Raw genomic sequence first — 26,361 nt, 5'->3', positions numbered from 1 at the left:
CAAACTTAAAATGTTCTTCTGATTTGGAAGAGATTCAAACAATTGTAATACAGATAGAATCATTAAAAACTTCCCAGCAATGTTTGAAGTGCTTCCACCGTACACAAACTGTGGTCTCCATTTAATTCTTTTCAAGTTTGCTCTTGCAAGGAAGTTATGCTACTGTGGTATATTCAAAGCCCGATAGAGGACTACTGAGGGAACACTAATAATTATTTCCAAAGGCTTAGAGACTCACTGGCAACCACTCTATGAACATATGAACATACTGATGAAACAAAACTCTTGATTCAAACCTCCCAAACACTGGGAAAGTTAGAAATCAAATTTGTGACTCAGTCCCTCTCACACTGATATACAAATTACATGGATGATATATACACATGCACACACAAACACAGATACCCACACTCATGTGAATGTGGAGAAACCCTAACTACTTCCAAATGAAGTTGTGTGTGTGTGTTGAGAACAAAGCCCTCTACAGAATGTTGTTGCTAGTACTTTCGTGTATCAGCATGTGGGTGTCTGGAAGCTTGTTGAGTATACCACGAATTCAGAGGCAAATGCAGGAGGTGCTCCATTCACTGGCTCTCTAGACTCCAGCTCTTGTTGTGTTCCCAAGAACACTTACACACTAAGCCCTGGTCTACACTATGAATTTAGGTCAAATTAACCCTGCACCAGTCTACATGACCAAGCCTGTTTTGTCGACTTACAGGGCTCTTAAAATTGATTTCTGTACTCCTCCCAAGTGAGGGGTTTAGCACTAAAATCGACCTCATTGAGCCGAATTTGGGGTAGTGTGGACGCAATTCGACGGCATTGGTCTCCGGGAGCTATCCCAGAGTGCTCCATTGTGACTGCTCTGGACAGCACACTCAACTCAGATTCACTGGCCAGGTAGACAGGAAAAGCCCCAGGAACTTTTGAATTTCATTTCCTGTTTGGCCAGCGTGGCACGCTGATCAGCACAGGTGACCATCCAGTCCCAGAATCCCAAAAGAGCTCCAGCATCGATCGAACGGGAGGTAGTGGATCTGATCGCTGTATGGGGAGAAGCATCTGTGCAGGCAGAACTCCGTTCCAAAAGATGAAATGCCAGTATATAGGCCAAAATCTCCAAGGGCATGATGGACAGAGGCTACAACAGGGACACACAGCAGTGCCGCGTGAAAATTAAGGAGCTCAGGCAAAGCTATCAAAAAACAAAGGAGGCAAATGATTGCTCCGGGTCAGAGCTCCATACATGCTGCTTCTATGACGAGCTGCATGCAATTCTAGGGGGCCCCCCCAACCACAAAACCACCACTGTCTGTGGACACCTCCAAAGGAGGAGTCTCACGCAACAGGGATGAGGATTTTGTGGATGAGGAGGTGGTTGAAGATAGTGCACAGCAGGCAAGTGGAGAATCCCTTCTCCCCGGCAGCCAGGAACTGTTAATCTCCCTGGAGCCAATACCCTCCCAAAGCAGGCTCCCGGACCATGAAGCCGGAGAAGGCACCTCTGGTGAGTGTACCTCTGTAAATACAACACAGGGTTTAAAAGCAAGCGTGTTTAATTTGCCCTGAAGACTGGGGATACATTCGCAGCCAGTATAGCTACTGGAAAAGTCTGTTAACGTGTCTGGGGATGGAGCAGGAATCCTCCAGGGACATCTCCATGAAGTTCTCCTGGAGGTACTCTAAAAGCCTTTGCAGAAGGTTTCTGGGGAGGGCAGCCTTATTCCGTCCTCCATGGTAGGACACTTTACCATGCCAAGCCAGTAGCAAGCAGTCTGGAATCATTGCAGAAGAAAGCATTGCAGCGAATGGGCCCAGGCTTTGGTGGCATTCAAGCAACATCCATTCTTTAGCTCTCTGTGTTCGCCTCAGGACAGTGATATCATTCATGATCACCTGGTTGAAATACAGGAAATTTGTTTAAGGGGACATTCAGAGGTGCCCATTCCTGGGCTGTTTGCCTTTGGGTGAAAAGAAATCATCCTCGCTGTTAGCCATGCAATGGGGGGAGGCCCGTTCATGCTGAGCTGTTTGCATTCGGCTGACAGGGATCTTCCCTGATACTAGCCATGTGGTGGGGGTGTGTGTGTGAAGCGATCATCTCAGAGAATTGGGGGGGGGGTTGGGTTGTGCTGCACATTCACCCTAAAACCGCAGCCCCTCCTTTTAAATGGCCAACCGAACGGGCTTTGCTTGGTATGGGAAAGGAGGGTGCTGCTGTTTGAAACCATTCCCACATGTTATGAAGGCTGACGAAGCCAAAAGACTGTGGCTTACCATGGCTGCCTGCAAGCCGAATTCTGTTGCCCAGCCGAGCATGTCTGATGTCTCACACCAAACCAACAGGTACTCAATATAATGCAAAAAAAATGCACTCACGATGACATGTTCTCAGAGCTCATGCAGTCCTCCAGCACTGAAAGAGCTCAGCAGAATACGTGGAGGCAAACAATGGCAGAGTCCAGGAAAGCGTTAAATGAATGCGATGAGAGGAGCACGATGAGAGGTTGCGGGAGCAAGAGGAGAGATGGCGGCAGCGTGATAAGAAGAGGCAGGATGCAATGCTGAGGCTACTGGGGGATCAAACTGACATGCTCAGGCATCTGGTAGAGCTGCAGGAAAGGCAGCAGGGGCACAGACCGCCGCTGCAGCCCCTGTATAACCGCTTGCCCTCCTCTCCAAGTTCCATATCCTCCTCAACCAGATGCCCAAGAACGCGGGGTGGGGAGGAGGCTATGGCACCCAGCCACTCCACCCCAGAGGATTGCCCAAGCAACAGAAGGCTGGCATTCAATAAGTTTTGAACTGTAGTTGGCTTTGTCCTTCCCTCCTCCACCACCCCACCCAGTGCTTCCCTCCTCACCCACCACTCCCGGGCTACCTTGCGAGTTTTCCCCCATTTGTGTGATGAATTAATAAAGAATGCATGATTTTGAAACAATAATGACTTATTGCCTCTGAAAGCAGTGATCAAAGGAGGGAGGTCAGTTGGCTTACAGGGAAGTAGAGTCAACCAAGGGAGCGGGTTTTCATGAAACAAACAGAACCGTCACACTGTAGCCTGGCCAGTCATGAAACTGGTTTTCAAGCTTCTCTGATGCGCAGGGCGTCCAGCTGTGCTCTTCTAAATCGCCCTGGTGTCTGACTGTGTGTAATCGGCCGCCAGGCAATTTGCCTCAACCTCCCACACCGCCATAAATGTCTCCCCCTTACTCTCACAGATACTGTGGAGCACACAGCAAGCAGCAATAACAAAGGGAATATTGGTTTCGCTGAGGTCTAACCTAGCCAGTAAACTGTGCCAGCGAGCTTTTAAACATCCAAATGCACATTGTACCACCTTTCTGCATTTGCTCAGCCTATAGTTGAATTGCTCCTTACTACTGTCCAGGGTGCCTGTGCATGGCTTCATGATCCATGGCATTAAGGTGGAGTGGGTGGGTCCCCAAGGATAACGATAGGCATTTCAACATCCCCAACAGTAATTTTATGGTCTGGAAAGTAAGTTCCTTCCTGCAGCTGTTCAAACAGACCAGCGTTCCTGAAGATGCAAGTGTCATGCACCTTTCCCGGCCATCCCACGTTGATGTCGGTGAAACGTCCCTTGTGATCCACCAGTGCTTGCAGCACCATTGAAAAGTACCCCTTGTGGTTTATGTCCTGGTTGCCAAGGTGGTCCGGTCCCAAGGTAGGGATATGCGTTCCGTCTATCACCCCACCACAGTTAGGGAACCCCATTGCAGCAAAGCCATCCGCTATGACCTGCACATTTCCCAGAGTCACTACCCTTCTCAGCAGAAGTGAATTGATTGCCCTGGCTACTTGCATCACAGCAACCCCCACAGTAGATTTTCCCACTCTGAATTGATTCCCAATTGACCGGCAGCTGTCTGGCGTTGCAAGCTTCCGGAGGGCTATCACCACTCACTTCTCAACTGTGAGGGCTGCTCTCATCTTGGTATTCTTACACTTCAGGGCAGGGGAAAGCAAGTCACAAAGTTCCATGAAAGTGTCCTTATGCATGTGAAAGTTTTGCAGCCACTGGGAATCCTCCCAGACCTGCAACACTATGCTGTCCCACCAGTCTGTGCTTGTTTCCCGGGCTCAGAATTGGCATTCCATGGCAGGAACCTGCCCCATTACCATCATGATGTCCAAATTGCCAGGGCCCGTGCTTTGAGAGAAGTCTGTGTCCATGTCCTCATCACTATTGTGATCACACTGTCGTCGCCTCCTCACCTGCTTTTGCAGGGTCTGTAGATACTGCAGGATAATGTGCAAGGTGTTTACAATACTCACAACAGCAGCGGTGAGCTGAGCAGGCTCCATGCTTGCTGTGGTATCACATCTGCAGGAGAGCAGAGTTGCAGCGGAAGCGGTGGATGATGACAGATGCCACGAGAATAGGTATTTATACAGAATGAAGAGAGGACCTGCGAGGTGGATTCATGGCACCAGGAGAGCAGAGTTGCAGCAGGGGCAGTGGATGACAACATGGAGAAATTTGCTATTGAGACTGAGCTCATTTACAAGAGCAGGAGATCAGAGTTGCAGCGGAAGCGGTGGATGACAACGGTTAGCAGTCCTACTGCACCGTCTGCTGACAGCAGCACCAGGACACAACAGCAGCGGTGACAGTGAGCTGAGCGGGCTCCATGCTTGCCATGGTATGGTGTCTGTAAGGAAAAAAGGCACGAAACGATTGTCTGCCTTTGCTTTCACGGAGGGAGGGGCGACTGATAACATGAACCCAAAAACACCCGCAACAATGTTTTTGCCCCATCAGGCATTGGGAGCTTAACCCAGAATTCCAATGAGTAGCAGAGACTGCAGGAAGTGTGGGATAGCTACCCACAGGGCACCGCTCTGTAAGTCAGTGCTAGCCACGGTGGTGAGGACACACTCCTCCGACTTAATGCGCTTAGTGGGGACATATGCAATTGACTGTATAAAATCAGTTTCTAAAAACCGACTTCTATAAAATTGACCTAATTTTGTAGTGTAGACATACCCTTACAGTAACAGACAGAATTTCTTTCCTAGAGCTATCAGAAATAAAAGGTACAAATATACCAGGCTTTACAGTTATAGCAAGAAAAGAATTATACCCAGCAGGCCCTCAAGGGCATTACACCCCTGGAGCATAAAAGATAAGGAAGTTTAAAAACTATATATATATATATATATTTATATTTAAAAAAATAAAAAGTACTCATTGCACCAGATCTACTCAGGATCTACCTCTCTGCCAAGTTCTGGGAAGATGGACAATGTTTTGTAAGCAGTATCAGTCAACAATGAAAAGTGGTGCTGCCAAGGGAAAAAGTAGAGCCCAAAGTCAAATAAAGCCTAAAAATTCATGAAGACTAGCCAAACAAAACTACACATAAAACTTGTAGTGCATAAAAATTAACTTCACATAAAATGTCACACTGACTGGGTGAGTATTTTTAGAGGGAGGGGAGAGTGTTTAGCCATTTTAAAACAGCTCTAGCTAGAGCATCACAACCAGGTGCACCTCCAGAATAAACACACATCTATATCTCCCTGCCTAAATTTTAAAAATTTACATATGTACCCACATTTTAAAACAATTTGTATATAGGGCTTGCATTTAATAGGTTTCTTTTATTTTGTAAGTTTCACCAAGTAGTGTGCCAGCATTTCCTTTATACCCAGGGAAGACAGCAATATTGCCATTCCCAAATACTCAAAAGTCAGAAGTCTGACAATAGAAAGAGAAACAAATGGCTAACGCAAAGCTCACAGCCTAGTGACCTGCAGTCTATTCCTCATCCACAACAAACTTGCTGAGAGATCTCAGGCAAGTCTCTTAACTCCTCTTGTGTAAGTCCACCAAAAAGCACACCTACATGAAAGGAATATATTACAATAAGTGGGTTTATATATTATAGAGACGACAATATTCTGAAACTGCTTTCATATTTTTCCTAATGATACAAACTTATCCAGCCCCCCCCCCCAATGGTTTCAGATAAATAAGTCATTTAATTAACTCATGTTATGGCAAAAGCAATCTTTCTCTGATATTTCACTGGTTTGAAAGCAAACTCATCTATAGCTTGCATGAGGCTGCCAAATGGGACAGCTAATTAGTATCTCTAATACGCACAGTAGACAAGAGGCGGCACTTCACCTTGTTGGCCATAATACATTTCTTCATACTCCCCTGAAGTAACTGTGGATTTTGAGTGAGAATAGGAAGGCAGAATCACCATTTAACTAGCTCTTTAATGAGCTCTTGTTTACCATTCAGCAATTTCCCATGTTGTGCATAGCTTTGTTAGCAACACCTCTGCCCCTCCAGTCCATAATCCTGAAATTATTCAAACTCTGTCTTTTTTGTAATGTCATAAATATCCTTCTTATTTTCCAAAGATATTCTTCAAGTAAAGCAATGTGGGTCTCTAGTTAATGAGAGCAATAAACAAGGACTAGGGATCTGACAATCAAACACACAAAGCAACACTTTGCACCATGTTTTCCTAATAGCTGCCAACTATATTTTATACATGAAGTAAACTAAAGGTTTGTTAGTCATTCTTTATTACAACAGTATTACGATTCTGCTAAATTTATAGTTGGTATTTTATTAGGTAAAAAGATCACTAGGATGTACAAAAGAGACTAAGTCGTTATGCTCGGAAGATGCCTCATACACTAGGCTTATTATAATTAATAATACACTGGAGATGCTATGCAGCAGAATTGGTCTGAATCCTAAAGCGAAGATTTTCTGCATAGCTGGCCATTTTTAAAAAGTCTGAGACTTGTTAATGCTGCTGCTGTTTGTTATAACAAAAGTAATGTTATTTTCCATTATACCCGGAGATCCTAAAAGAAAAGGTCCATGAGCACAACGTTAACTAGCAGCAAATTAAAACAAAGAACAGCCCCTTCAAAATCTTTTATTTTTCCTTTATATGCATGTCCCACCAGTGAGGGATTGACCTCGGCACAAAAAGTTGGTATGCGCTAATAAAGTTTGCGGATGATACAAAGCTGGGAAGTATTGGCAATTTAGAGAAGGACTGGGATATCATACAGGAGGATCTGGATGACCTTGTAAACTGGAGTAATAGTAACAGGATGAAATTTAATAGTGAGAAGTGTAAGGTTATGCATTTAGGGATTAATAACAAGAATTTTAGTTATAAACTGGGGATCCATCAATTAGAAGTAACGGAGGAGGAGAAGGACCTCGGAGTATTGATTGATCATAGGATGACTATGAGCCGCCAATGTGATATGGCCGTAAAAAAAGCTAATGCGGTTGTGGGATGCATCAGGAGAGGTATTTCCAGTAGAGATAAGGATGTTTTAGTACCGTTATACAAGGCACTGGTGAGACCTCACCTGGAATACTGTGTGCAGTTCTGGTCTCCCACGTTTAAGAAGGATGAATTCAAACTGGAACAGGTACAGAGAAGGTCTACTAGGATGATGCAAGGAATGGAAAACCTGCCTTATGAAAGGAGACTCAAGGAGCTTGGCTTGTTTAGCTTAACTAAAAGAAGGTTGAGGGGAGATATGATTGCGCTCTATAAATATATCAGACGGATAAATACCAGAGAGGGAGAGGAATTATTTAAGCTCGGTACCAATGTGGACACAAGAACAAATGGATATAAACCGGTCATTGGGAAGTTTCGACTTGAAATTAGACGAAGGTTTCTAACCATCAGAGGAGTGAAGTTTTGGAATAGCCTTCCAAGGGAGGCAATGGGGGCAAAAGATCTATCTGACTTTAAGATTAAACTTACTAAGTTTATGGAGGAGATGGTATGATGGGATAACATGATTTTGGTAATTAATTGATCTTTAAATATTCACGGTAAATAGGCCCAATGGCCTGTGATGGGATGTTAGATGGGGTGGGATCTGAGTTACCTAGGAAAGAATTTTCTGTAGTATCTAGCTGTTGAATCTTGCCCATATGCTCAGGGTTTAGCTGATTGCCATATTTGGAGTCGGGAAGGAATTTTCCTCCAGGGCAGATTGGAAGAGGCCCTGGAGGTTTTTCGCCTTCCTCTGTAGAATGGGGCACAGGTCACTTGCTGGGGGATTCTCTGCTCCTTGAAGTCTTTAAACCATGATTTGAGGACTTCAATAGCTCAGACATAGGTGAGAGGTTTTTCGCAGGAGTGGGTGGGTGAGATTCTGTGCCCTGCGTTGTGCAGGAGGTCGGACTAGATGATCATAATGGTCTCTTCTGACCCTAGTATCTATGAATCTATGATTTGGTAATATTTGCACACAGGTGAATTATCTGCCAGAAGCTTGCTCCCATGGTAAAGTTCATAGACTGGCATTCAGAAAATCTGGGTTCAGTCTTGGCTCTGGGTGCCAACTTCCTGTATACCTCAATTACCATGTGTAAAACTATTATAATACTTTCCTACTTCACACAGGTGGTGTAAAGATAAAGCCATCATTGTGAGGCACTTAGAAACCATGATTAGAGGAATCATATAAATACACACACGCCTGCTGCCTTGCACTTCGTGGCCATTTGCACCTATGCAAATTAAGTGTAAAATTCTATGTCCCGTGTCTTTTCTAAAGAGGGTTCCAAGGAAGCTAACTATTAAAGATTATCAGGTTTTGTATATTAAAAGCCATTCTAAGCCTTATTAGCAAATTTAAACCATATTCACACCGTTCTGCAGGTTTGTATTGTGAATGACTTTTCTATTTATTTTTGGGTGCATCTGCTCTATGTCAGACCCAGTACTTGAAGGCTGCAAATGTTTTGAAAGGGTGTTCTATTATAACATTTCTAGTGTATGCCAGAGGAGGATAAATCTGAAATCTCTTCCTCTTCCCTCCCTCCTCTAATTCTTCTTTTGGAAAGATTTACATCTCCAGTTTGGATAGTTCAGTGTTGCTCAAATCAATGTGACAAATTACTGAGGAAAGCCCATCTCCAGATGGAATTCAACCAACTCTGACATTTGAACTATTTGGTTAGCTTATGGAATAGAACAACTTTTCATATATGCAGGTAAGCTACAGAGGGAGTGACACTAAACATCAAAACTACTGAAAAGCGATGCAGGGGAGAAAATAGCTCCCCCACCTCTTATTGGGTCATGAAAAAAAAAAGTTTCCACATCAGTTGTTTGGTTTGTAAGGCAGTTATGTAAATTGTAATTCTGCTCTCAAGAGCAGTCAGCATGGCAAAAATGGTGAATTTTCTCCTGAGGGTTAAATATCTGAGTTTCAGATTCACAAATACACATGAAAATATAAATGGTAATTTTACCAAGGTCGACTTAGAGATTTGTCCATTCCAAATGTCCCCATGATAACATTCTTGAAACTATCATATTTAGCACTAATTAACCAGGTTTGCCAGGAAGTCTTCATACGAAGACTGCCTGATGACCGTGAAGAAGCTCAAGCTGAAGTGGTACTGCCATGTAACAAGATCATCTGGCCTATCCAAGATAATCCTCCCAGGGACAGTACAGGGGAAGAAAAGAGGAGGTAGACAGAAGAAGAGATGGATTGACAACATAAAAAAGAGTGGACAGCAATGGACTTCACTGAGACTCAAGCACTGACACACAATTGTCAGGGGTGGAGACAATTGGCTGATTGCTCATCAATGATGGTGCCCCAATGACCAATGCAATTATGGGAGTGATGATGAACCTAGTTTGCAAACATTAACTCAATACTTCTCACAATGTAGCTCCATTTTACAGAAAAGGAAACTGAGGACTTAAGTGACTTGCCCAAAGCCACAGTGAGTGTCAGTGTCAAAACTGGGATTGGATTTTCAGAGGTTTTGCTTCCAATCCTGTCTCTTGCAAAGGTTAGATGTGCAAAGTAAAATATGGAAGACACCATACCATATTTCTTGAGTATCAAGTCCTTCAGGACATCAAGCGGAGTTTCTCTCTTAAAATTAATTAGCAGGAAGTTAAGTAAAATCTTACTTTTTTTATAAAAAGAAAAGGAGTACTAGTGGCACCTTAGAGACTAACCAATTTATTTGAGCATAAGCTTTCGTGAGCTACAGCTCACTTCATCGGATGCGAGAGCTGCTTTCATTTCTTGCACCACACTGTATTTGACTATGTTGTTTCCCTGCATTTCTTCAATGTCAGTTTTCATGAAGCATGGACATTATTTTTTTTCCACTGAGACTGAAAATAAGCTATAATAAACTTTGGTTTGAACACATATTGAACCAGACAAAGAGGAAGAAGAGATGTTTTCTTACTGACTTCTTTTCATCTCCTCCAGGAGATCTGCATGACCAAGAAACAATAGTCAAAGATCCCCTGCATACACTGTCCCAAATATTGTGAAAAGTTTTGGCCAACCAATGGAGAACTTTAATTCAACAAAAATTCCAAGCTGTGGTGGCTTGAAGGAAGGCTCTCAGTCTGTGATGCTCTGGGGGGGAAGGGGGAGGCGCGTTTGTGTGTGTGTGTGTGTGTGTGTGTGTGTGTGTGTGTGTGTCCAGAAAGTCACACCTGATGTGAGAATGCTCATTACCAATGACTAAAACAAGCTGTGTACGAAATGGATTGTTTTTCCTCCAGTGCATGGTAAGATCTGGAGTGTGGTGCAGAAAACTGAGAAATGCCAAGGGATGGTACAGCTACAGAAAGTAACTCTCTAGTAAAGAAAAAGCATGAAAAGCTCAAGTTCTACTATTTCTGACACACTTTGAAAAATCCCTTTTTACCTATAAAAACAAGCAATAAATTATTACATAATAAAAAAGAGCCTTTTAACCATTCTGAAGAAGTGTCATGAGTTTGCTTGTGCCCAAGTCTTGTGAGCCCAAGTCTAGCCTCTCAGCATATTCAGCACAGAACTATTAACATAAAAATGTATGACAGCTATAAAAGTTAACAGGCATAACTCAAAAAAAGCTTCCAGGTAGAAGCATAGAATAAAAATGAAACTGCAAAACCCAGACCCCTCACAGCAATGTGCCCCGGGTTTTCCTGCTCTAAGACTGCCAGAATATTATTTAAGCAGTGCTGTGTTAGCTCATTATTTTTTAGGAAGATAGCCAGTTTTCATGAAACAATAATGATAAAAAATATATCAATCAATAAAATACACAACAGATGTAATCCATGAAGGGATTCCTAGTCATGCAATAAAAATCAAATAAGCCTTAAGAAACTATTCTTACCACTGCTGTTTTTTGTAAACTAAGCTTGTTGTTCAGGACCCATCACTCCTGGTATGCATTTTCCTTAATTGATTGGATATGCCTAAGAAAGAATAAACCCATCCAAAGCTTAATAGGTTCTTCAATGAATGTCTTCTTACTCACTATGCCAAACCCTTCCCGACTGGATCAGACCACCAGTTTGTTCATACTCCAGCAGTGGCCAATACCCAGTGCTTTGGAAGAAGGTGCAAACTACTCTCTAATTTACCTACTCTACTGCACATAGGCATAAATTATTCCCTTTTTTCATGTAGGTGACAAGTGCCACAAATCATGACACTATTGTTCTGTGGGCTTTCATTACTCCAACACTGAACTGTAATTGGCCTATCTGACAGTAATACTATTTGATTCTGTCTCTGATGACATTTATACAGGGAAGACAAAGCCTAAATCTACATAATTAAAAAAAAAATCTATATTTCAAAAATAGATGGTAGTTTAAAAAGGCTTTGTAAAAGTGCCATGAAAACTTAGTGTGGATGAGAAGACTAATTGCTTACCCTTAAATACGATTATTATAAGGAGGAGGGGAAAGAGGATATGGATGACAACAAAAAGGTTGGGTACAAAACTGCTACTATGCCAACAAATAAGTTGCTGGCCTTAAAGAAAGTAACAGTAGAATTGTCTACATCTGCTTTAAAACAAGTTGTTGCATTTGGTAAGTGGTATATTTAGCATGCCAGCGATGGGGGCAATATCAGAAGTATGATAATCAACCTAGCAGAGAAAACAAAAATCAGCCTTTTTCATAGGCCCTCCTACTAAAACGTACACATATTCTTCTGATGGAGTTATTAAGCAACCCCTCTCTCCGGTTGCTAGAAAGGAAATAGGAAAGAAAGGGATCATCACTTGCATATCAGCAAGACCCACTTGGCCGTCTTCTGTCTTCATGGCATCTTTCACTGGACAGGATCCCAAGCATCTTGCTAACTTAATACAGGGATTGCTTCGGCCACCATTGACACACATCCTTCTGGGACTGCAAACCAAGCAATTGTTGAATGATGCACAGCAACACCCCACAGCAGTTTAAGACAGGAGATGTAGATCCCTTTGCAGCTCTTCCAGCTAGGAACTCAAGTCCTAGGAAGTGGGGGGAGACAGAGAAGTGCACGTGGAGCAAAAGCACGTAGAGGAGAGTTGCTGAGAAAGGAAAGGTACAAGGGCAGGCAGGATGTGGGGACCCAGAGACTATAGCACAGCAAGTTCCATTCAGCAAACCAGGGAGAAGATCTGCATGTGCCGTGATTGGAGGTATGCGTACGAGAAGCAGGTGTTGGTACTCTGCTGCACAGTGGTGTGCAGAATTGAGAGATCATTGCATTGCATCAGTTGAGGACAGAGTTACTGCTGTGGCATGCTGGAATGAAAGGGTTAATCCCTTATTCAAACAATGCACCTCTCGCAGCACAGTGCTCCCTGATCCCATGTTGGGGCATTGGTTCTGTACTTTCTCAGGGAGAAGAGTGCCATTAATCTATCTTTATCAGCACTTCTCACAGAACCTACAGTAGATATTTCCTTCAGGTCTCATTACACCCAATCTTTGCTTTTCACAGTGGCTGCTTCTTCACTGAGAGGGTCTCTTTTGGCTCTCACTGCAGGCTTGATGTTCTCACGATACATTTATATCGCACAGCGTAGGGTATTGGACTGAATGGAAAGCAGAGTAAGTAATGAGCTGATTAGATGAAAGGAAACAGCAGTTCCCTTGGTGTAGGAGTAGTACAAGGCAGGAAGGTGTCATAAGACACATTCACACACATTCTCCTAATCTATAAAAAAGTGTTGCCTTGAAAGAATGAGAGGATACAAAATGCCTAGGGTTATCTTTAATGATCTCCTGAGTCAGTCACACAGCACCTTGACCCCTCTGGACTTTCAGTCCAGCTCTTCCACCCCGAGTGCTGGGCTCATCTGAAATATGTACGATGTAGTTAAAAACCACTGGCAACAAATGCCTCAGATGAGAGGTTCTCATTCCCTTCTAAATAACTAAAATAAAGAAGCCCATTTAAGATTTAGTGGAACTCTCACAAATGTGTTTCAAAAGGTATCTAAGTGAAGAATAGCATTTTGTACTTCTGTACAATTGAACAGTAATGCTATAGGTATGAAATCCTTCTGCTGAATCACACTATGATGATGTGTATGCATCAGCTCGATAAAACCCATTGCAGGGAAAGCAGATCAAACTAGCAGCAAGTGTTGCCTTGTGACAATCGGACACTGCACATTCTGTATCAAAAATAATCACATCATCATTTTACTCCATCTACTAACCACCTGCTCCCCATTAACACAGTCACAGTAAAGTACTTAGGGGAAAAAGAGGTTTAAATCACTATTGACATGTAGCAGATGTAAAAGTACAATCTAAATTCACATGCCAAGTATTTAAATTTGAAGTTTGCCTTTTACCCATTCTGCTGCCATCTTTGTATGTGTGTGTATTAAAGACAGAGAGACATTTAAATGTGCCCATCCAGCGCTCTGGGCTCATGTACCAAAATTAAATAAAATATTTAAATTAGAGTCAGTGTCCAAAATATGGAATCACCCTAAACCCACATTAATACAGTAACTTCAAGAACAAGAGTCTTGAGTTTATAACAAGCAATATTTCTCTTAGAATAGCTTGTCTATGATCTGTACAAAATTATTTGCACCCAGATCCCTTGTCAGACAGCACTGAGTATATTTAGTGGAAAAATACGCTCCACAACATATGAAGAAGTTTAACACTGACCACATTTGGCCAAACTATTATGTAGGACTCCGCCTTTTACTTTCAATCTACGCATGCACTCTCACTGAGAGCATTTTTGAAAGCAAGCTCTTTAGAGCAGGGATTTCATTTCAGAAGTGTTAAGTGCACTGCACGAAGGGGTCTCTGTTGATGCTTCCAGGGGCTGTTGAAGTACAAGTAAATAAAAAGGAAATAAAAATAATTAGGCACCCTTAAGTCCTATGTTGTGCCTGACAGCATTTCGTGAAGTTCTGTTTGTTGATGCGCACATAGGAATGGAGAAAATGTGCTCATTTAATAAGAGACAATCTTAAAAGTGCTCCACAATGCAGTGCACTAGTTCATATGAATGACTGCGGATGTTTTTGGAGTTACTTACAGGAACATATACTCAATCTCATTACTTAAAGGCACTTTTCCAAGTGCTCAGTGTAATGACTGGTATAATATTACAAATATGGGAGCGGTTATACAGAAGATATAATGTTATGTTAATACTGAATTACTATATCAGTTGCTGTATTTGGTGTTTGAGCATGCCCAAATATGAAAGATTGTTCCAGAAATCTTCACTGACTCAGTCTGACCTGAGAGTCGATATGGTTAATAATGTGCTATGCCGAACTGCCACGGCTGCTTACTTAACACATTATATCCCTGAATGGACTGCTGTGGTCAGTATGGAACCTTGTTGTTACTTTGTACACACACACACACACACACACACCCCTTACTGGAATGTTCACCAATGCATTACAGAGTCTGCCCTTCATGTGAAAGTGCTCGTCCATTATTTTAACGGCTGCACATGGCACGCAGAATTGTGCTCAGAGTCAATTTATTCTCCTTTTCTTAGCACATTTTTCTGAATGAGATGGTGTCTCATAAGCCACAGTGGGATAGGCTCCACTGGGCTTTGAAAAGTAATTTAGCAGAAGATAATACACTACACATTACACTATGTGGTAAAACCCTCTTACGGTGTGTGTCCTAAAAATCAAAAACAATAAATAAATAAAAAGATACCGATGGGAAGAAAAACCGGTTGAAGGAAAAGCAGTGAGAACTGAGTGTGGGATTTTCAAAGGAGGTGATGTAGGAGCGCAAGTCCCATTGACTGTTATGCTTGAACTTTGTAGTTACTAAGGCACCTTGACAATACAGGTGGCATGAAACAATAAGTAGTGATACCAACAAATATTATCTCTATATACATGGGCTTTAAACACTGATGTTGGAGAGCTGAGCTTTATCAGTGGAAAATAACTTTTAAAAAATCAAAAGCTTGGTACACAAATTTCTTTCAAATCTTCTGCTTTAAAGCCAAAGACTCTCGGAGACTCCTACACTCTGCAAATTATGGATGGATAGATGGTGAACAGAGTAGTCCTCAGAGTGCTTTCTTGGCAACTTGCCACTAGCTGAACAGCATCTGGTGATTAATAACCTTTAATGAACAATAATTCATACAGGATTAAGTAGCCTTAAAACTCGATGGTTTAATGCAGTTGAAATTAGTGTGACCTAATTTTTAAACAAGTCTCTTCAACAAAATCATACCCCTGTCCCATTATAGATTTATATTTTGTTTAATAATGGGGCAGCGGGAGGTGTAAGGACATTTGATTATCCATAATACATCCACCTTTTCACCCTGGAGACCCTTATGTCAAATCCATGCCAGATGTAAGCAGTTTAAAAATAAATTTAAAAGAAAAAAAAATCAATCTAATGAAGGTAAAGTGAATAGGTAAAACGGGTCTGCAAGTCCATTCATTGTTCAATGTACTGAGTATACCCATCAACTCCAGGTAATTACTGATCAGTGTGTTCATAATTCCAGCCTCCAAAGTATAAAATGCAAAATAAAAAGAGCAAAAATTTTTAAAAACTCTGACAACTTGGGGGAATGAAAACAGGATAGAAAGAATGACCTAAAAATATGGAGCATGAAAAGGATTATTTTAATATCAGTGTCCTAAATGGATTATCTTCACACTTAAAATATCATGCCCAGGAATTTTAGACACCTTTCAAAATTAGGTTAGATAAAAGAAAAAACAGGGCCAAGATGGAAAGGATGGATTTTTGGTTTTCCACCGAAGCGAGGTAAATTCGAATGGCAGGTCAAGATTGAGGTGCGCTGGGAGATTTGGCAGATGAAAGCATGTACAGCAGCCCAGGAAAGTGCACTGTGCCTAGTTCAAAAGGTGTAGTGCATCACTTTATTTAAACAAGCACTAAAATCCAGCCATAGTTCTAGAAGGAAAACAGTCTGTGGGTGGTCAAGCCGAATAGCAGCAAACCCACAAACACGGTATCCAATTTATTTTTTAAATTATCTCTATTATGGTAGTCATGATCTGATACAACATTAGCAATACAATTACACGCTGAAGATTAATAGGCTTGTTTGGACCAACTTAATTACTTCAATTTGATTAGAGAGATTTTCTATTTTAGATCATGTCAGCCTCTTTATAAGGTGATTGGAAATATTTGCACCTCAACATGTAATCTAGAAAAATGCAGGATCTTTTACTCGAGTCCCTTAAAGTCAATAACAATACTACCTAGTGATAAGAACAGGTACTGGTAGTCAGAAAGGGTGGATTCTATTCCTTTCTCTGCCATCTTAAGCAAGTCACTTAGAGTAAAACAAAATTACTTGTGCCAAAGTGATTTGGGAGCCTAAATCTCAGAAATTCAATGAGACTTGGCTCCTAAATCATTTTGAAAATGAGACTCAGGCTTACTTTTGGTAATGTTACCCTTTCTACTTTCCACGGTTTCCCTGTGAGTAAAGAGAGGTGGTAATATCAATCTTTATAAAGTGCTTTAAAACCTTCTGATAGAAGTTTAAATTTAAATGATAGTGGTCATCCAGTAATTGTGGATGCTATGCTCTTTGTTCATGCACATACTTTGTTGTTTTTTCCTAATTTCTCTTTCCAGAGACAGCCAAAAAAGATTACTAGACAGGCAACACACAAAAATAGCCCCAAAGCTGCAATTCCCTGCTGGTACAAGGAACCACGCCATCTTACTTCAGCTCAGGTAAATGTATATCAAGTAATCTGCATATTTAAGCTACTGCAAGATCCATGATGTATCCATCTCAGAGTGTCAGCATTGCCCTATGAACAATCAAATTATAACACAACTCTGCTGCAGTTAAAAATGCCAATTTAAAATACATTGAGTTAAATGAATAAGACATGACACTTTCTTGCCTTCTTATAACAGAACAAAGGGTGAGAAGTGAATTAGGCAATAAACTTGGGCTTTTCTATCTTCCCAACTCTTTAGATTCAGAGTTTTAGTTAGAACAGGCGGATTTAATATTTGTCCAACTATTGATAGCAACCAAAATGCTATGCAGCATAAAGCAAGTTAATGGAATGAAGTAGACTTGGCAAGATTTTGGCAAACAGATTCTTGCTCTTAAGGAAGGGTATCCTTAGCCAGTTTGAGAATAATGGACAGATTTTACACACTTTTAAGTGGTAGTAGCTACAATCTCCTGCAAATATGCTATTGAACATCCTCCCCTTTCTCTCACCCCACCCCAGTTCCCCAGTGAAGTTAAGGCTTCCAACAATTTAGCATATTAAGAATTACATTACTGGGCTACCCTGAAATCTAAAACCAGTAAGTGCCACTAGCTCAGTTGCTAAGTTCTGTCTCGCTTTTCGACTTAGACATCTACTAAATAGTACTGCAGCTTTGCCTCTTCCAGTTGATTATCACCTCATCACTGAGGCAGCCCCGCAGTACAGTCCAAATATTTATGTTGGGGACAGATGGGGAGGCTGGGCTGGTGGGGACAGAAGATGGCAGAGTGCTACAAAAGAAATAGCAATACCAGAGAGTAAAATTGCTACTAATGATACAGAAAAATCATTTAGAAATTGATTTAGAAAGAAGCAGGATGATGTACTTGTATCAGGTGAGGATGGTGAAGTATTTTCCAGTCCATTAGCAGCTATGCAGGATGTTAACATTATCAGGGATAAACATATTTAACAGAGCAGGCCCGGATAACTTGCACTCAAGAGTCCAAAAACAATTGGCCAAACAAAGAGATCTGTCCCACTGATGTTAATTTTTAATAAACCTTGGAATGCCAAGAAAATTCCAGAAGATTGGAAGAGTGCTAATGATGTGCCAATGTTTAAAAAAATTAAAATGGGATAACCTTTGGAACTACAGGCCAGTTAGCATGACATCAGTCCTGGCAAAATAATGGAAATGCTGATAGAGAATTCAATTTAAAATGATTTCAAAAGACGACGATATTATTGCCAGTCAACATGTTTTATGGAAAATAGGTGTTGTCAAAGAAATCTGATTTAATCTCTGAGATTACAAATTTGGTTGGTAAAGTTAAAGATGTTATATATACTTAGACTTGTCTAAGGCATCTGAGTTACTACCACATCACATTCTGATTAAAAAATTAACAGTCTATAATATCAATAAAGCACACGTTAAATGGATTAAGAGATACCTAACTAACAGATCTCAAGAATATGTCTCTAGGGGGGTTCCACAAGCATCAGTTCTAGATCCAATGCTATTTAAAATTTTTAATCAACATCTGGAAGTAAACATAAAACCACAGCTAATAAGATATACAGAAAACACTCTCACACAATGACCTGGACTGTTTGGTAACCTGGGCTCATTCACATAATATGCTTTTTAACACAGCCAAATGCAAAGTCACACATCTAGGAACAAGAAACGCAAGCCGTACTTAGAGAACGGAAGACAGCTCTGAGAAGAATGTAGTGGACAAGCAACTGAACATGACCTCCCAGTGCAATGCTCTGGCCAAAAGGAGAAATGGGATTCTTGGATGTATAAATAAGGGAGCAGTGAGAAGGAATAGGGAAGTGATTTTACCTCTGTATATGGCACCGGTGAGACCAATACTGGAATACTGTATACCGTATTGGTGTTCACATTCAAGTTCAGGGGCAGGGAGATGAGCCTGTTTTAGAGCATAAACATCCTGACCAGGCTACATCATATTGTGTAAATTGCTCTTGATGTGGTCAGGAATAATCTGCATGGAGATAAATGGAGGGTTGGCAATGGAGGATGCTACACCAGGTCAGAATCTGAACACATCTGTCTGTATCAAAATAATCCAAGAGTCAGAATTTGGGTTTATACAATCTGACATTGTGTTCTTCAGCTTAAAACCAATAAATCAACACACACACACCCCCCGGAAACTCTGCTCATAACAAATACCACTCAGGCTACAATTCATGTAGTGTTCCAATTTTTTCCTTTAAAAAAAAGGGGGGGTGGGAAGGAAGGGTATTTTTCATTTTTTGGACATAGTAAGCAGCATGGAAATCTGTAGAAAAATATCTAATGTCTATTCTTATCAGAAAAATATCAAGGTGAATTACCTTTCGATGGTAGCTTCAAGTCCTGTTGCTATAAGGTACTATTTATGGTACAAAAGCTAATTCCAGAAAAACTGATTTGGGATTCTCACAGAAAAATCTCTTAATGCTAATTTTTTTTACTTCAAAAATTCATTCTAATATTCTTCGGGGACTCATCAAAGGAGACCAGGCATAAGCAAGTGGGATGGTTTGCAAAAGGTTGTATTCCTTCCTTTAGGAGAAGAGTTGGCTATTCTTTCTGGAGGAGTTATGTCTCTGTGATAAAGATGGACACAACCTCTGTATTCCATTTGATCCCTAGCAGCTCTTGCATACAAGTAATCAGGAATCGCTAGAGCTTCATTCCTCCACCCATGGCGGGCCAGAAAGGTTTCCTCCTTTCTTTTCTGAAGCAAACCTTATGACTTTGATAGCTGCAGGCCAGATTACTGCAGTGCCCTCTGTTTCCAGCGACTCCTGAAGGTTATTTAGAAGTGTCATCAAGGGCAAAATCTGGCAACCCACCATCACCACCTTATACTCGGCTCCATGCTCTGCACTGGTTTTAAATTCACTTCCAATAGCAATCCAAGGTCTTAGTCACAATCATAATGCCATAAATTATCCAAAACCTGGCTAATTTAGAAACTATGACTATGGTCTGCTGAGATCAGCTCGGGGTACTCTTGATGTCAGTCCCTTTGATTCAACTCCTGGGCGTGCACTGATGGTTTTGCTCACAAAAAGGACTGTGATTGTGTAATTTGTTCCTTCGTCCTGTCAAAGCCCAGCAACAGGACGTATATTCTGAAGCAGAGTTTAGTTTGATTATTTCAGGAATTCCAATGGTGGCAGGAGGGTAACAGCAAAGGCAAACGTCAAAATGCAGAAGCCTAATTGCTACATTTGAGGATGTTTTTTCACCTTCTTCTGAAGCATGGAGCATAGATCACTTGCTAGTATCATCTGGGCATATGCCACCTAATCAAATATCTGCCATTGCAGAGGTCTTTGGCATTGATGGGACCTCAGTCTCCCTTGTTCTGTACCTGTGGCACACACCAGTTTAATCTTCTAAGGACTGAAATGTTTTAGTCTAACCCAAGATATTGGTCTCAACACAGGTGTGACAGGGTGAAATGTAATGGCCTAGGATATACAGAAGGTCAGACTAGATAACGTCACGGTCCCTTCTGGCCTTAAATTATATTAGAATGTATTTGTGTACTTTTGGAATTGTACTGAATATGATTCTGTAATGACAGCCAGACCAGTCACCTCATCACTAGATTTTATTTAGCTGAATAATAGGAATGGTAAATCAAAGAAACAAATTCTCTTCCTGGAGACGGTGTATTTTGAATGGGGCTTAACCTAGCTGGCAAATAGGCTAATAGGAATAAGGCAGACATCTGAAATCCAGCATAGTATTAAATCTGCTAAGGGTGTTTTCATTGTCCAGAAAATGTTTGGTGTTTCCAAAAATATATTCTGTCTATAGCAAAGTTTGTCAGATCTAATTACTCTAAATTACTGAGATTTCTGCCAAAGTAATTCCTCTGCCCTTTAAAACTTTAAGAAATGTCTGTATGACAAACATTGAGGGTATAATTACAGTAATGGTCTTGAAGGAACAGATTATTGATGGACCTTACGGATGACATAGCACATGCTCTTGTAGAAATAAATAAGACATGAGACTTGTCATGCCTGGTGTCTCTGGGGACTTATTTCAAAGCTGTAAAAAGAAACTTATTATTTCACCATTAGTAGATATCCTGTAGGAATTAAATGAAAAATATGTACAACATTTGGTATTCCAGGCATCTATCTCCCTAATCTACTGCTAAATTATTCAACTGCACTCATCAATTTTCTATTTATATCCATTATAACATGTAATTATTGATTAATTAAGCTCATTGTTAGTTTGAAGAAGTACCCCAAATGTCAAAAGCTTATCTGAACTATCTAAACCAGCCAGATCTTCAATTCTGGGAGGAAATTTCATCATCCTCTCACATGCTATTTTGGCAATTTTATAAACTGGCCCTGTTCAGAACTAGGAGGCACAGAGATTTACAAAAGGAGATGGGGGGGCGGGGGAGAGCGAGAATAATCATCTTTGGTGAAAGTCAAATGAAAAATTAGGGTTATATGTTGTGTCTATTTACTTAACTGATTCACCTCTAGTCTGAAGGTACCAAATAGAGAGAGGGTGGGAAAAAAAAAAAGTAGATTTGCTCTACAGGTCCCTTTACAAATCAAGCCCCTCCCCAAATGAGATGACAAAATGCATACCATGTGTAGAACATTGTGCTGATCTTTATGATACAACAATCCCCCTTGCTTGCACGCAATAATGAACAATGAAATAGTTAATGCTAACATTGGAAATCAACATAATTAGGTTTCAGATTCAGCACACCATTTACATGAATAAAAGCAATTCACATCTCTCTCTGTCTCAGAGCTATCGTTTATGCTTTCTGCAAACATTATGGCATCAGTTTTTACTCAATTCCATTTTCAACTTTCTTTTTGGAACGATAAGGACTAGAGATTTACACTGAGATTTTCAGAGCTGCTCAAGGGATTTAGGTGCCCAGTCCCTCTTTAAAAAAAAGAGGATCAATGAAGCCATTCTCATCCAGTCTTTCGCCTCATTGCTGAGCCCATTGGCAAGGATTCCAACTACATCTCCAAGTGAACCGGATTTATCATTTAGCAGGAAATTCCATTAATTTCAAAATATTCCTTTCTGAAATAGAACAAACCCCCAAAAGTTACAGAATTTCCTGTTGAATTTCCAAAAATATTTAGTTTTGGGTTGAAATGTTTCATTTTCATAAAAACGTGAACATGTGGTCGTGATTGACCTTTACGAATATATGTTTGATATATAAACAATAAATTTTGTTTCCAAAAGATAAACTATTCTGAAAATGTCAAAAAAGGGAAGTTTGACAACTAAATATTTCTTTAAAACAAAACAACACCCCCATCAAAACCAACACATTTTTCAAACGTTTATAATTTGAACGAAATCCATATTTAGTCAAAATATGTTTTGGTGAAAAAATTCCAGCCAACTCTATTGGTAACTGAGTTACTTACTCTGCCAATAGGGATGATGTTATTTCCTTCCTTTTATAAAGTACATTTGGGTTCTACTGATAAAAAATACTATGTAACTGTTATATATTATTATAGGAATTATTTCTTGTGTTGTATATACCTATTCACCAGAAGCTGGACTGATTTGCTCTTTCTTAACCTTATGCCTCTGCCCATATAATTTCAGCTATGATTATTAAGAACTGGCAGGGAACAGAGTTGTCTCACAAAAATTAAGAAACTATTTTATAGTGGTAACAAGATTGGTATCCTACCTGCATTTATGCTATAGCAAAGAATGATTTATAACCACTTTTACTGTGTCACAGTCAATTAACACCTGCATGCTTGTTCACTCCACACTAATATATTCCAGAGGATAAATAAACCACCTTGAATTTTGCATTTTCCCTTAACATCCCAGAACTCAAACAAGCCTGACATTGTGCATATTTGGAAAGGCACTCCCAAACTTAACCTTGTGTGTCTTTTTTAATGAGCAGCTTTCTTTACTAGGTTGTTACACTTCACTGGCACAGGTACCTTGCCTATTTGGTGACAAGAAATAATTTCTGACAACATAAAATGGATTATATCCAATCACATTTTATATCTCCATTTGCTTGGTTTTAACACCTTTCTTAAGAAATCCTATATTTAATCAAGTAACTTTGGGCATTCCTTACTAAAATGTTCTAAAGCTGTACAATGAGGCCAAATTTACAACCAATGAGATCTCATATAAAAGGCTTGATGTAAACCGATATGGCATTTGGATTAAGATTGCGCACCTAAAACTTTTGTTTATTAAGTTTCTGAAAGGCTGGAGCTTCCCAAGTCTCCTCAGGCTAAGCAGCTTCAAAACACATTTTACTCAACATTAGCTCACCGAGGCCTCATGCAGCAAAAACAAAATTTGCTAAAAATGACCTGAAGACAACAAAAAAAAAAGAAAAAAAAGGCAGCAACACTCCAGTGCCATACATCTACTACAGAACTAAGTTTTCTTTCACCAGCTAATATTAATATTTCAATATTTTAACCTTTTATAAATCTATATAGAGAGAGGTCTCTTGAGTTTCTGATTGAATCTGTATTCCACACTTACATATGTAAACATCTGAGGCCGAACTTGGACATCTTCTACTCCCACTGAATAGTACCTCATTCCATGAGTTATCCCATTCAAGCTAACGGAAGCACTCATGGAGCAAGGTGCTACTCTTGTTCATGTTGAATATCAAAATTTGGCCCTGATGCTCTAATTTGAAGAGGATGTGCTAATTTTCAGAGGCAACTTCAATAGAAGTTTTGAGCACTCAGTACCATAAATGCAGACTTTTTTACTGAGCTGGCAAAAGAGACAGCCATTATGGTCTGCATGTGCTCGATTTTGGACTATGCAAACAAGCAGTTAACAAGAATGGCCAGAACAGATAAGAGGAAGTGATACGCTTTAGTGTGGACCCCCTTTCATGGAACACTCAAGGAAATTCTCTAGTAGTAGCTTGTGATTGAGAAATGGATGAAACATTCACAGTGACAGATGAAACTTGAAATCTGAGTTGTGCATTTCATTATGAACTCAAATGTGGGCTCATTTTGTCAAAAATATCTCAAAGTTGCACAAAGTTTTTGCTCTAAAACGAGCCCCTTCTCCAATGACAACAACCAACCTATTTCAAAAGTGAGGAATGAGCACACTGAGTGAATGGTAGCTTCACAAGTTCACATTTTCTATGTGAAGAGAGCTGTTTAAGCTTGCATAATAAATAAAAGGTTTGAAGAGCATGCAAAACTACCTGAAAGGAAAGAATCAAAATGCATGTGTGAAATTTCATGACAAGTTCACCATCAGCATCACCAAAACATCAACAAGACAAAAGAATGACTCAGTATATGAGAGGTGGTAGAAAAACATTCTGCATCCATCCATCCATCTTGTGGAGCAGGGGGTGTTTTTCATGAAAGTTTGGATTCTGGTTCCTGTGAAGCCAGCCAGCTCTGCAGCAGACTGAACTTTGGAGGGGAAAACCTATTTTATTAGATAGGAAGGGTTACTATTACTAAGTGTAGGGCCTAGCACGTTTCATGATTTTGTTTTGTATTGTAATGAGTTCTTTTCACCACATATTTTTAGTAGTACCTCTGTTCTTCCTGTTTTATCACAAGTGCTGAGTGGTATACAGTAGAGATGATTTAAGGTAAAACCGGTAAACTGGGATACACTGCTCCTTTGTGGCACCTTAGAGACTAACCAATTTATTTGAGCATAAGCTTTCGTGAGCTGCAGTGAGCTGTAGCTCACGAAAGCTTATGCTCAAATAAATTGGTTAGTCTCTAAGGTGCCACAAGTCCTCCTTTTCTTTTTGCGAATACAGACTAACATGGCTGCTCCTTTGGGGGCCGAGTATCTGGGATTTTTGCGAATGGCAAGTCTCAGGGCTGGATATCACAGGGGAGTGGTTCAAAGGGACTCGGACTAGAAAGCAACTACTGTTAACCTGAAAGATGAAGCACGGGGCAGGGGAGACATAGCCCAGAGGAAAGTGCTTGAGTGGCTGAGAGCGTGGTGGTGTTAGGGAGCTAACACAAGCACCACCACAGGCAAGACTCTCTCTTGCTAGACCGCTTATTCTGTGGTAACATCCACCAACGGGGTACTCAGAATATGAACCGTTGCAGAAAATGGTTGGAGTTTGAAGTTGGTGATGAAACTAAGGGTGCTTTGCACCTTCATATAGCTTCAAGTAGCATGACAAGTTTAACAGCATTTTTAAGAGAACCGGGTGGCTAAATAAGTGCTGTAACTTTCTGGAGACAAGTCCATGGCATTACTTTGGACACCTGAGCTTCTAGTACTTTCCATTCATATAACAATATTGTTCCAGTACATTGTGCTACTTGCCAAAGTGACTTAAAAAGGGCTTCAGGGGAGAAGGGGTGACCAATTCCATTTGTAAAAGCCTCGCTACTTGACTTATTGTACAAATGGGTTTACCTACAGGATCTCCTTATCAATGTTATCTCAAACCATTCTGTTGCAGTCTAATGCATCATGACTTGTCAAAATATTGTTGATGGCATTCTGTCTTACGTTGAAGGTCCACTAACTTATTTAAACCATGTCTTATTGACCCAAAGGCTCCTCTGGCAGGAGTTTTAAGTGTTATTTTGCTTGAAATATGACCGCTTATTCTTTTCTGTGACACAAGGCTTAATAAATCCTTAAAAATGTATTTGTAGATTCGCATTGCTGACAGTCAAAGAATTGGATTATATATAAAATCACAGGAAGATGTTTCTGAAGGTCTTCATAAAATATAGAAACAGCAGCAAAAAAGAAAAAAAAATGTTTGTCACCTCCAAGGCTTTCCAGAAAATAAAGATGTTAGAAGCAAACAACTTTTAACAAAGAACTTCAAGAAAGTCAACAAATATTGACAAAATAGAAATTATTTTTCAATACTGGAACTTGAATCTGACGACTATTTATGTATTTTCCAACAGAAATTGGTGCCTGGCTTATGAAATTAGTTCCACTTCCTTATATTCCAAGAAAACCATTAAAGTGAAAACATTGTCTGAATTGTATTTCCGAGCTTGTTACCAGCATAAATATGGTTTGCTATCTTTTCTAATCATGTCCTAAAACTGTGTCTATCATAATTCATGACTGTGTAGACGTGTGAAAATCTAGCGTGTACACACACTTCTGTAACATGATTTTGCTGACAATAAGTGACACAATAAGAGACAAGAGAATTATTTAGGGGTGTATTAATGTACCATTAGTTTTTTAATGAGTGGATGGCATATCACTACCAGCCAAAAAATGTTTTAAAAGCAATAGA

The 26,361-nt window shown here is 40.4% G+C and overlaps 1 protein-coding gene across 2 annotated transcripts in view; it reads right to left on the bottom strand.

The window, feature by feature from the left end:
• Positions 1-26,361, bottom strand: part of GRID2 (glutamate ionotropic receptor delta type subunit 2) — a 1,039,989-nt gene that overhangs the window by 806,434 nt on the left and 207,194 nt on the right. The gene's annotated exons all lie outside the window — the stretch shown is intronic.

Source organism: Caretta caretta, chromosome 4 (genome assembly GCF_965140235.1).
Source record: "Caretta caretta isolate rCarCar2 chromosome 4, rCarCar1.hap1, whole genome shotgun sequence".
In the NCBI taxonomy this organism is placed as follows: domain Eukaryota; kingdom Metazoa; phylum Chordata; order Testudines; family Cheloniidae; genus Caretta; species Caretta caretta.
The sequence above is the reverse complement of the archived record's forward strand: the minus strand, read 5'-3'. Positions and strand labels throughout refer to the sequence as shown.